General features: G+C 34.8%; 1 protein-coding gene across 2 annotated transcripts in view; it reads right to left on the bottom strand.

The window, feature by feature from the left end:
* The window catches only part of LOC149555970 (diphthamide synthesis DPH2 family protein), a 118042-nt gene that overhangs the window by 3706 nt on the left and 101742 nt on the right, over nucleotides 1-12594 (bottom strand). The window lies entirely within an intron of this gene.

Raw genomic sequence — 12594 nt, forward strand, 5'->3', positions numbered from 1 at the left:
ATGTTATATCTAGTAGGATATGAGTTATCTTATTTCCGGCACTCCAAGACAAGTTAATGTAGTCTATCAGATAATAAGTAATCAGGGTGTCATGATCACTATCATGACAAGTATCATGGCTTCTGGCACAATCTAATATAGCAACTTAGTGTAGTCTGTCATGATACATTCATTATCATGATTTCCGGCACTCTGGGACAACAACTTAATGTAGTCTATCATGATAACAGGCCAAACTATTGGTAAGATCATCACTTTACAATCGCGACATCACACATCCATCAATGAAAGATCATTACCTTTCATGACATAATCCACATGCAAAATAGTAACTCACATGATATCCACCACGAACCATGTCAGAGGGTGGATCCACCATAGCTACTCCTAGAGGGTAGAACAAGGCTTTTCACCTCAAACTTTTCTCTTATAGAAAAGAATGCAATACAAAGAATTTTACCAAGAACTTTTCATGGAGAAGAACTCGTTAACAAGGAATTGTACCTCCAAACTCTCCCTGTTAACAAAAGATCCTGGGAAGTCAAGTCCTCTAGTTGCTCCCTTAGAAGCTCTCTTCGTTTAAGGATGCATGTTATAACCTATTAGACTCCCTCTGATTCTGATATCAATCTTCTGACTTTCTGGTGACAAGTCGTTACTTCCTTATGATGTACACAGGGGTAGGCCCATCAGAATCATGCAATCACGCATGTATTTTTAGACTCCCTTTGAGTATCAACTTTTGCACTCCTTGTTCAAAGTTACCTCTGATGAAGTGCTAGATGTCAAACTCCCTCAGGTTAACTAAAACATATCCTCTATATGCTCCCTCTTGATATAGAACGATACTCATAATCTTAATCATCAAAGATATTCGCTTCAAGAGCCTCACTTCATCCAACATGATCATCAAATGACTAATGAATTCTAGATAAAAACTTCTTTGGTGTTATTGTCACAAGATTGAGTTTTGCATAATATTTGGTAGCATGTGTAAAGTACCAACCTCCTTTTCCTGCAAGAACAAACTTAGAAACAAAGGAAAAGATCAAGGCAAATGGCTCTTTATCGTACATATAAAAATACAATTAACAGAGAGAATAAAGTGAAAAAATAAATGTAATACTTAGAGATAAGAAATACTTATCTACACATGAACGGAACATCTCACTGTTAAGGATGGTTCAAGTGGGAGTGAAACATTGTTTATCATCCCCCACCCCCCTGCCCCCACCAATAATGTGAACTCTTATATTGTCGGACAATTTTTGCATCATTTTCAAATATGAAAAACTTCTTAGTTGTTTTGTCAATGCCAATAGATCACTCCAAGCTACAGTCATAATTTACTGCTAATAGGATATGATTACTCTTTTTAATCACTCTTGCCTTGAATGATGACATATGGCGAATGAACTATTCATTATCATCAAAGACTGCTTCAATTGTAGATATCCATAGCTACTAATAATTCCTTAGGGACATCAGATATTAAACACAAGTCTTTAATCTTCCATCCAATGCTAGAGGTCAATGCTTCACTATGCTTCACTATAGAGTATTTCCAATTCCTTAAGTTGACTAGCATCAGACTTTTCCTATGGTTTCTATTCTTGAATATTAAAATTACATTTAATTATTCTTATCTTCAAGATATTGATGAGGTGGCAATATATTTATTTGTAATTTAAAGGGAACTTACACGGCCAGCTTTGTGCTATGATCTTCCAAATATTTGAACATTAATATTCAGTGGTTCCCAATGAAAATGTTCCGCAAATATATTGAATTGATCCCCTTTATAATGTTACTACTGGTCCATAATAGGGCAGGTTTCTCAATGGTCAAGTATATTTTATCTTCCTATTCAGAAACTATAACTAATGATGGAATTCCTACGTCAAGAAGCATAGTGGAAGTAATGATTTTCCCCTTCCAGGATAAGCAATGTAAACATCAATAAGACCGGAGGAAGTTGCAAGTTATGTGATTGTAATCCTGGGCATTTTGAAGATTTCAGAATCAAGTGATTGATTGGACTGTATTTCTCACTCTCAGCTTATCCCTTGCCTAGAATAATACTTATCCCTTGCCTAGAATAATATCTAAACTCCACCAATCATCAACATATTTTCACTAAGTTTCACATAATGATTGGCAGTGTCAGTTGTTGGAAATGCTTCAATCGAGCTACTATCTCTCATTTGTACAGACTTGTCCCATTCTATTTATATGCAATGGATTTAGAAAAACATCTGTCATGATGTTACCTTTTGCAGTTGAAAGTTAAGCTGACTCAACATCACGAAGTTCTGAAAATGATGGAAGTGATGAACAAGAACAGAAAGCGATAGCTCATATTTAATGACTAGACACATGGAAGAACACGTAGAATTGCTTCTCATAGCCACGTAACTAGAATCAGTGTCTACCCCAACTCAAATGGTTTGGGACAACCTGTCTCTGATGTGAATTTCCCCAACAATACAAAGGCCTGGGTTGCAGTTGAATTCAATGGTGATGCACACAGAATAATCCTTCAGGATGCAGGCTGTTTTATCTTCCATACACACTGCTTGATAGTCAAACTTCAGTGGCTGGTTGCGGTCAATTGCTTGAGCACATGCTATCAGTGGATGGTTAATCCATATCTCAAATTTTGTATATGTATGTCTCCATCGTTATTTTTCCCAGTTCATGGCTCGCTGACCATATAGTCCATTTCCCATGTTATAGCTTGATATGGAGAGTCCATGTCTAACATCCCTGGTTATTTAGTTGTACTCACCCTGATCTCTATTTGAGGTAAGTAATCATGACATCTCTCAACGCGATCATGCAACTCAGCATGATCCTTTCTATCTATTTATTGCTCTCTCTTACATTTGCAGTCCAAAATTAATCTCCATATTCATCTTCAACAACCATATCAATCAACCCTGTTTATGGTGTAAGTTTTTGATTTGTTGTCTGTGTTACAGGATTCATGTTAACTGAGGAATCTTGATTTAATTTGCTTTTGTGCACTGACTGTAATTATGCAGTGCTTCTCTTGTTATTTCGAGTCATCTCCTATTACCTTTTTCGCCACCACATAACTGTCATTTATAGAACGTCACCACAGTTCTGTAATAAGTTTTCAATTTATCGTTATTATGACATTCCAGTTGAAAATAGATTTGATTGACAAATCTTGGTCAATAGATTGAAAGGGTGTATCTCTGAATATGCATCCTTGTAATAAGTCATAGTGATTATTTAACCTTTAGGTAACTTCATCAGCAAGTACGATTACATCTTAGTATTTTATAATAATAATATCTATTATAAATGAAAGACTGTCATATAACTTGAACCATTAATTGCATTTGCTCGGATGCTTGAACAGTTGATCCCTAATCTCACTAGGATACTGTCACTGCTTTAGATGATGTCTTGAGTTTCTTTCAAGGCTGATAGGTTGTTCCCCAATCCTCCGCCAATGCTCTTAATCTCATTCTTTGTATCCTTAGCGCTGATCATGTTTTGCGTCTGAAATATTAATACTGGTGATTTAGTAAAATCTCCCGGTATGAATAGAGTTCCCACACCTTGTTTGCCTTCCAAGTATTAATATTGTTTTCTGACTTGGCAACGAATTCAACTATCCGCAGTGTATACATTGATGTGCTCACAGATTATTGTAGTTCATCTCCAGAACACCTGTAGCTATATACTTTGCCCCTCTATTTTTTTTATCAGTGTTATGCCTTTGGTCGTTACAATATCAATTTTAATTAGTGTTCATGCTTAAAATCATCTCCTTGTCTGTCAATTGATCCTTTCTGGCTTGCCCCAACACATCTAAATCCTCCACAATGACATCAATGTCATCTGGCAATGCCAAAATCACAATCCTTGATGAAATAATTTACTGTGGTTCTCAATTTTTAATATTTGGATGCTAAAATCACCATAACTAATATTAATTTGGAAGCTTTAGTCATAATATCTATAGTTTGAAAGGGATAATTTTAATTCATAGCCAGCCACCATTAGAATAAATTAGGTGATGTCAAAATACACCAGATTACAATGATATTTCAATAAAGATTGTCTATGATGGCAGATCATGAATCTGGCTCTGATACCACATTGATTTTGTAGGATTGTTTTTTCTTTTTGCAAATGTAATAACACTGCCATTATAATGGTGTGTTCCAATTGCAGATTTGAATAATATATAAATATCCATAGAAAAGACATGTCTAATGAAGAGACAAGTCTCTTTGATAATTTATAAATTAATCATTAATTAAACAATAATATAATCTTTATATATATTTGTGCTTGTCTAATTTATGATTAACCAATGACCATAGAGGGATTATCTCTAGGTCAATTCAATCTGACAGAAGCTACAACCTTAACAGTTCCCATGCTCCCTTCTTTTCTGTCTCCTTTCAAATGAACTCTCCTCCCTTTTATATCTTATGTTATTGCAGTAACTAGAGGATTCGTGAACAAATAGCAATATCTTATTTTCTGTATATTATTGCTATTTATTTATTAAATTTATTAAAAATTAAATAACATAATCATTTTATAATTAAATTTAAATAGCAATAAGGTAAGAACTCTCCTTTATAATGTTATTGCTATTTATTTATTAAATGTATTAATTATTAAATAGCGTAATAATTTAAATTTTCATGCTGTAACTTGAGGATTCATGAATAAAGCAGGGTTGATGATAAGCAGAGAGATATCAGGAAGCGGGAGCAAGTAAAGGTTTGCACAAGATATCCAATAAAGGTTGGTAAGGTGATTACCAAAGACACTGACGAGCAAGAAATGCAAAGAACAATCAGGACTTGTGGAGAATCGTGGAAAAAAAAGGCAAGGAAGAGAACTGTGATCCGTAAAATACCAGTTAAACATGAGATTCTGGACGTCAAAAAAGAGATCCTGACCATAAATATTTAAATAATAATTTGAATCTGGCCGTAGAGGGGTTGAAATGGAGGTTGATCACAGCTAAGTTTATCAGAATCTGGCCTACAAAGAACCTAATTAAACCTGAATGTGACAACATTGACCAGATTGGCCCTCTCCATTGATCAATTTTCTTGCATTGAAAATTTTGCAAATAACCTTACAGACCAAATAAGATATGACAAAGAATTGAGGGGAAGGCTGTGTTTTATTGGAAACCCGGGCTTGTACCTGCATGCGTAGTCCCTAGGCTTTGATCTAGCTGGGGAATCTATGCAAGACGCACCACTGCAGCTCAAGATGTAAAAGCTTCCAAATGAACTTCCATCACAAGAAAATTTCAAAGTTATTGGTAACTCACTAGGGGAATAAGTTTGTAGTTCTGCTAGAGAGTAAGAGATTGGAGGAACCTTGTACTAGAATTTCCATGAAAGTGAATATGGGTAGGCCAATACATCTGCAATTAATCGCAATTCTTCAACAGGTTCATGGCTGCAAGAGTTGGACCATGAATGCTTGCTAATTCAGTGTTTTAAGAGTTGGAAAATTCTTTGTGTAGTGACAGGGTATGAAGGAAAGGTCAAGTGGAGAGCTCAAAAGAAAATTCAAAAAGATCGGAGGGCACAGCCTCAGCAGTGTAATAGAAATCAGAAAGTGAATTTTGGCAAGGTTGATGAAAGAAAGAAGCGACAAGCCACAGAGAAGGCTGAGAGGACAAACCAAAGTTAGTATACTCAACAAAAACTTCTTGGCGATGTTGATGGGTGTTTCATGACACTTCTAAACTGACAGTAAACCTCAAATGACAAACAATAAGACAATGTGTGCAAAGCAACCACAAAGTTTACATTATGAACCCACAATTTTGTTGGATACAACAAAACTGAATTTGATGTGATAGTGCTGGCAATCACAAAAGGGACTTATGCTATTCTTTTTGGACTAAATCTACTATTTTCCCTCAAAATAATTGTAACTTATATTCAAAACTGACTTAAACTTCAAATTAAAAGCAAAAAGAAAAAGATAAGGCTTAGATAATCTATGTTATTTCCAACAGCGAAGGGCAATGATCAATGAATGCTGCTCAGATAAATGCATTCCCTGGACCTAGCTTTGCTTCGCCATAAGGAAACTACTATACAAAGCTTGGTGCAATTTCCACGGTAACAAAGGGTTTTCATATTGTAAACGTTCATCAAAACACCCATTACTAGTACAATCCAAATGAAAACCCACAATCAAACTAATGCTTAAAAGGATTCAAACTAACAATACACTGTAATTTGCAATCAATAAACTACAAATGGTATAAACCAAGGAATTCAACATATATTTCTGCATTTCTCCATTAAGATCAATGTCCTTCAACTAAAACTTTGAGAGGTATAAACCACGCAAAATGCTGAAACCACACGCAAAGATCCATCATATCTTCAATCAAAACTGTACATTAACTTCAGCATAAACTTGCAACAATTTTTTATCTCCTACTACCTAAGATATGGATTCGTCCCCAAATCAGGTGGATTTGGAGGTGGATACATTCAGATTCTGGATGCATCTGAATTCCCTGTGGATTCTGGGCGGAAGTCAGCCACAGGCCTCCGGATGCATCTGGAAGCGAGATACTGGCCAACCATAGGCCTCCAGATGCGTCTGGAAGCCAGATACTGTCCAGCCACAGGCCTCCGGATGTGTCTGGAAGCCAGATACTGACCAGCCACAGGCACCGGATGTGACTGGCTTCTGGCCAGAATCCACAGGGAATCCAGACGCATCCGGAGGAATCTGCGGGCCAATGCCCAAAAAACTAATAAAAAATGACCAAATTTGAGTTATTTTTATTTGCATGTGCTCCAATGATCTTTCAGCAGTTGGAGATGATGATGAGAATGTGGATTTTCTTGTGAATCCTTATGATTCAAACTCTAATGCATATTAGTTGATTGGATCTTCCATCATGAACTAAGTTTTTATTTTGTTGAAAACTTGAACATGACCATTGAACTTATTGTCTAAGACTAAACTCTAATGTTGAACACATATTGATATATCATATGGATTTTGAACTATCTTCAATTTTGATAAAGGTGAAGTATCATAGTTATACTATCAAATGATTTGTTTTTGTATACACACACACACACACACACATATACATACATACACACACACACATATATATATACACACGCTTCCATATCTGCATCCAACAACAAAAAATTCCCCACATCCCGTATCCGCATCCAAATCACTAACATAGTCTACTACTACTATTGTTACTTTCTTTGATCCTATTCTACGACTACTTCTAATGTTCTAATTCAAATACAAATGAGAAGGCCAAGCTTTTTACAGATTTCCCAGTTACAAGTGAAGCCCCCACAGATTGATTCTTAATCAACAGTCAAGATAATATCATAATTCCAAGCAAACTCTAATTAGAACATATTAGACAATGAGGATAAAATCAAGAAGTAGCTTTCATGATTTTTTATTTCCATTCACTCAGTTCCTTTGCATGTTGAAGGATAGGCAGCTCGACAGATCAATATAATAAAACAGTCATAGTTCAGACTCCAGAGTACAGATCCAAAAGAGTCAAAGTATGCATCCTAGCCATTATCTCATTCCACACCTTAATATAGTTTTTCCCAAAACAACATAAAATATTTAATCTTCCTTGTTCTGACATCACTCATTTAATTCCTGTCCAAGCAGGGACCCTCCGAAGAAAGCTAATTTTCTCTGCACAGGATAGTGTATTAGAGTACTGATTTCAATTCGCAATGCACTCAGACAAAAAGAAGTGTTTCGATTCTGTTTGAAACAAAATGAGGTTCTCATTTGTAATGCACACTGAGGTTATGTTTATGGTTTTTTGAAGAATTAAGAAAGTTGTTTGGGGTGATTCAGAGTTCAGGAAGTCAACAAAATTTAGGGACAAAAATTCTGAACTCTGATCAATTCTACCCTGATTCACGCTTTAATGAAGTTTTGGACCTGAGACTAGCCCAATTTTGACTATATAAGTAACATAGTATTATAATTACAATATTTTACTTGCTTCTCTGGTGTAAAAGGTTATTTAGGCATGTAGCAGATGTGAGTTTTTTCTAGGTGACTTCAACAACATACACTCAAGATCAATTGTGATTTTTTCAAATGTTTTCTTCCGTGGATGAAATATCCCAACCCCATTCCCGTGTGAAAGCAGAAAACATGGATGTTCCTAAGACATCTCCGATTTGGGGAACATTTATGTCAACAACTCGTCACTATGGAATGCCAAAGTGATGCCCTAAAATTTCCAGGGAAATAAGGACCTCCCTAATGGCCTAAAATTTTAAAACAGACAAAAAGGAAATGAGAAACACTTCTACCAAGAATTATGACTACTCGCAAGGTCTACTATCTTGCAAACAAGGTTAGGATTTTCTATAAACCTAAATTAAGAATTCCACAACCATCTGTTGAGTCTATGATTAAATAAAAATTTCAAAAAAGGTATGGTCGTCTAGCATGATGGAAAGTGGAAGGAGATTTATTCAGGGCTTGAGGACAAGGTCCAGAAAGGTGAGTAGCACAACTGGTGTTTCATTCTGCCAATGCTTATTATTAAGCACATTTCATTTCATAGACATTTTAATTTGTTACTTAATTCTTCAAAACAAGTATGGACTATGGCACCACTGATGAAGATGTGCATAGATATTTATTTTTTTGGGACTTAACTCTTCAAAATTACATATATATATTCCTATATATATCTTATATTAAATCAGTATAATCAATATATGTGTGTGTGTGTGTGTGTAATCAGATTAATATACTGAGTTAATATAAGATATATATAAGAATATTTATTTATATTAAATTTAATTTATATCGTTTTGCATTGAGGTGTGGTTACATAGGTTCACAACCCTACGTAAACACATCTCAATGCACATATATATATATATATATATATATATATATATATATATATATATATATATATATATATATATATATATATCTGTGAATTCTGAAAATATATCAATAGCAAGGCATTACATTCTCAGGCACATTCAGATCTACACACACACATGCTTAAATAAATCAGAACTTACATATTCAAGAAGATCTGAAATCTTCACATAAGATTCATTATTTCAATACAAGTCTCCACCAATAAACGATCTTAAAACTTTACATGGTATCAGAGCCAAGTTGGTAGAGAGACCTTCAAATTTAAAATCTTGAAACAAAACTACACAATATGTCGAACAATGTGAGAGTAGAGGACAGACTTGAAGGAGCGGCAAACTTCTTCTCATGAAAAATACGAATTATTACAATTCTCGAAGAATTAGAACTAGAATCTTTCATTGAATCAGATATCTCAATGGCTGAAGATGAGACGGAAAAAGCCACTTGTAAAAGAAAGCATTCAAAGTTTTCAAGACAATTAAGGATACATATGAAATCAACAATTCAAGCAGATTGATTACATTAAAAAATCAACTAATGAATACTAAAATGATTAAAGGAGAATCAATTTCATCCTACTTTGGAAAAATCTCCGAGATAAAAAATCATCTTCTATTGGAAGCAAAGTAGAAGACCAAGAACTATCTATAAGAGCACTGAAAGGATTACCCAAGTCTTGGTGTTAAAGCATGTAGCTTCGGTCTGACAATAACTGTGATCATCATATATATATATATATATATATATATATATATATATATATAATCTAAGATTTCATTTTAGACATGATTGAAACTTATTTTGTTTCCTTTGATTTAAGATCACTATTGATCTATATTATATCGGGTTGTAGTTCATAATGATTGGTAATACATGATTAAGACTTGTGTTACGTCTATAACAAATCGGGCATGATTAATCAACACCAAACCGGTGTGATGGTGAATGTTCATGTCTCCATTCGGAGACAAGCCCATTCACCCTCGCACCCCTCTGTGTGATATGTATACTTGATCCACCCAATATAACAAGGCATTGAAATCAATTAATGCAAGCACATCAAAGGATCGTGAGCATCTCAAGTTCAAGAACATCTTTGTTATCTCTGTTATTTCTGTACTAACATATACAGATTTTGGAGCAAATCAAATTCATTGATGTCAAAGTTCAAACCTGCAATCAAAGTTGTGAATCAGTCAGCCTCTTAATGAAATCTGGTAAGAAACTTTATATGGTATTAGAGCCTTGTTAAGTAGAGATCTCGTTAAGTTTAAGAGATCAGATTTCACATTAAGTTGCAGTCACTTATTATTCTTCAAAGATGACAAACATGTTAAGATTCAAACACCACCTTACAAGTTCGATGGATATGTGAATAGACTAAGAAAACCAGATGCTATATGATATAGATGAAAGTTTGGTTTGTCTGGAAGTACATTTCTTGTGATCAGCTACATCAAAGAAAGGTGTTCATTCTGAATTATACTGCTTTGGACTATGAAGAAAGTCAACTATTTTTATTTATACTGTATTAGATTTGGAATTATTCTCAACTATCAAACATATCAGAATTTCAATTCTTTGATATCTGCATATAGTTTGGACCCTTTATATTCCAATGGACTGTCAACAGTACATATTGTATGCTGCCTACAAATGTGAAGATATTAAACCCATGAAGATGTGGTGGCAATGTATTTGTGGGAAAATATGTAGATGTGATGTCATGGATACTCAATAATCAAGAAATATAATCAACACTAAAAGATATGAGTTCAACCTGTCATTCAAAATCAGAAATTTTCAAATTACCTTGCAATAAATCATTGATAGCTATCTATACACAGAGAATTGTACTTTATCAGCAATTGAATATAAAGACCGAGTCTAAAATCACTGTAGAAGTTTACAGCTATATCGAATAATTTTTATTTGCAATGATGAGAAGTGATATATATTTAGTGCATAGTTGGGAACATAGGTTATTCACCAATCTATGATTGGAAGATTATCATAGTTGATTGTCATGCTACTAGTGCATAGAAGTTCCTGTTTTTAAGTATATTCAAGGGATAGTTAAGAGACATTCATCCTACGTTTGAATATATCTTTTGGCAGTACTTCCAAATTCATGTGGCAAGAATCTAGGAAGAGATCATATAGCTGATAGAAGTTGCTATCACGTGCTCTGTATTATGGTTGTGTTGACATTTACCGAGGACCATCATGACGTGTTGTCAAGTTCTACAACCATTTTTTCTTTTGCCTTCTACTGTGCACAGAATAGAGGAATAACTAATTATCCAGTCGAAGTTGGATAGAATGGGATTTCAGGAATTACAATATTGATTGGAATTTCAAGAAATGCCATAATAGTTGCCTATATATTGGCCTGTATGCATATATCAGAGATGGTAAGATTCATCTTAACTTTTGTGGAAAATTGAAGCTACATCCTAAAGAGTCTAACCATTATAAAGTGTGACTACTTTGTGTTGAAGTTGAACATTACCAAAAGATATGAGTTTCCTGTAAGGCTCTGGTGAATTTCCAAACATATGATACTGTTGAACACATCTTCCACTCATTGCATGATATTCATAATTTGGAAGGTCGAATTGACCCTTATATTAGTATGTGCCAAATACAACAGAATAATGTATAATCTATGGAAGTTAGTGAATCAAAGGATTGGCACCTAAATGATGCTTTTGGGACAAAATGTCTAAGGTTACAGATTCACATGAAACTTTGGACATTAATCATGATGCCGAGGTGAGAGACACTCTTTGTACTAGTAGTAGAGAATGATGGTTCATCCATCATGAATCTTTGGACAAAATTCAGACCCAATTGAATTCTTGGAGCAAGATATGCTTCCGTAAGAGAAGGGGCAGCTAGAGGACCTGCTTCAATGACTTCTGAGGAACTTGGTACTACTGGCTCAAAGGGAGTGGACCATGTTGCTACCACCTAAGACATGATAGATGCGTACTCTCTAAGCTTGAGATTCCTCTTATTATGGATGGGTGAAGCACCAGGACTTCCCGGGAGGTCACCCATCCCAGTACATGATAGATGCGTACTCCTGAGTAGATGCGCTCAGGCTGGAGTAGTACTGGGATGGGTGACCTCCCGGGAAGTCCCCGTGCTTCACCCCTGTGAGCATCACCTAGATCCAATGAGTGCTAAGTGTTCCATTTATTCTCATGAGAGATGTATTCATGTTGAATCACTACTCATGAAACATGGATCAATGAGTTTGACTCGAAAATCACACAGTTAAATCCTGATAGCAATATCACAATTTGATTTGCTGTGGAAATTATCTCCTACTTATCAAATGACAATCCATTGTTATGATTCTTCGGGCCAGACTTTGCTGGACACCATAATTTTGATTAGACCATTTCAAAAGGTGGTACATAACCTCGTATTATATTTTTCAATTTCCCTCATTGCTAAAGAGGGAGTGTTAAGAAGATTAGCTTCAAAGAAATTGAAGCAAAATTATGTATATATATTCTTATATATATCTTATGATAAATCAGTATATTAATCTGATTATACATATATATGTACAGGTTTATTTATATTAATTTATATTGTTTTGTATTGAGGTGTGGTTACATAGGGTCACAA

This window comes from Cupressus sempervirens, chromosome 5 (genome assembly GCF_028749045.1).
Source record: "Cupressus sempervirens isolate cs-2001-9-10 chromosome 5, ASM2874904v1, whole genome shotgun sequence".
NCBI classification, from domain to species: domain Eukaryota; kingdom Viridiplantae; phylum Streptophyta; class Pinopsida; order Cupressales; family Cupressaceae; genus Cupressus; species Cupressus sempervirens.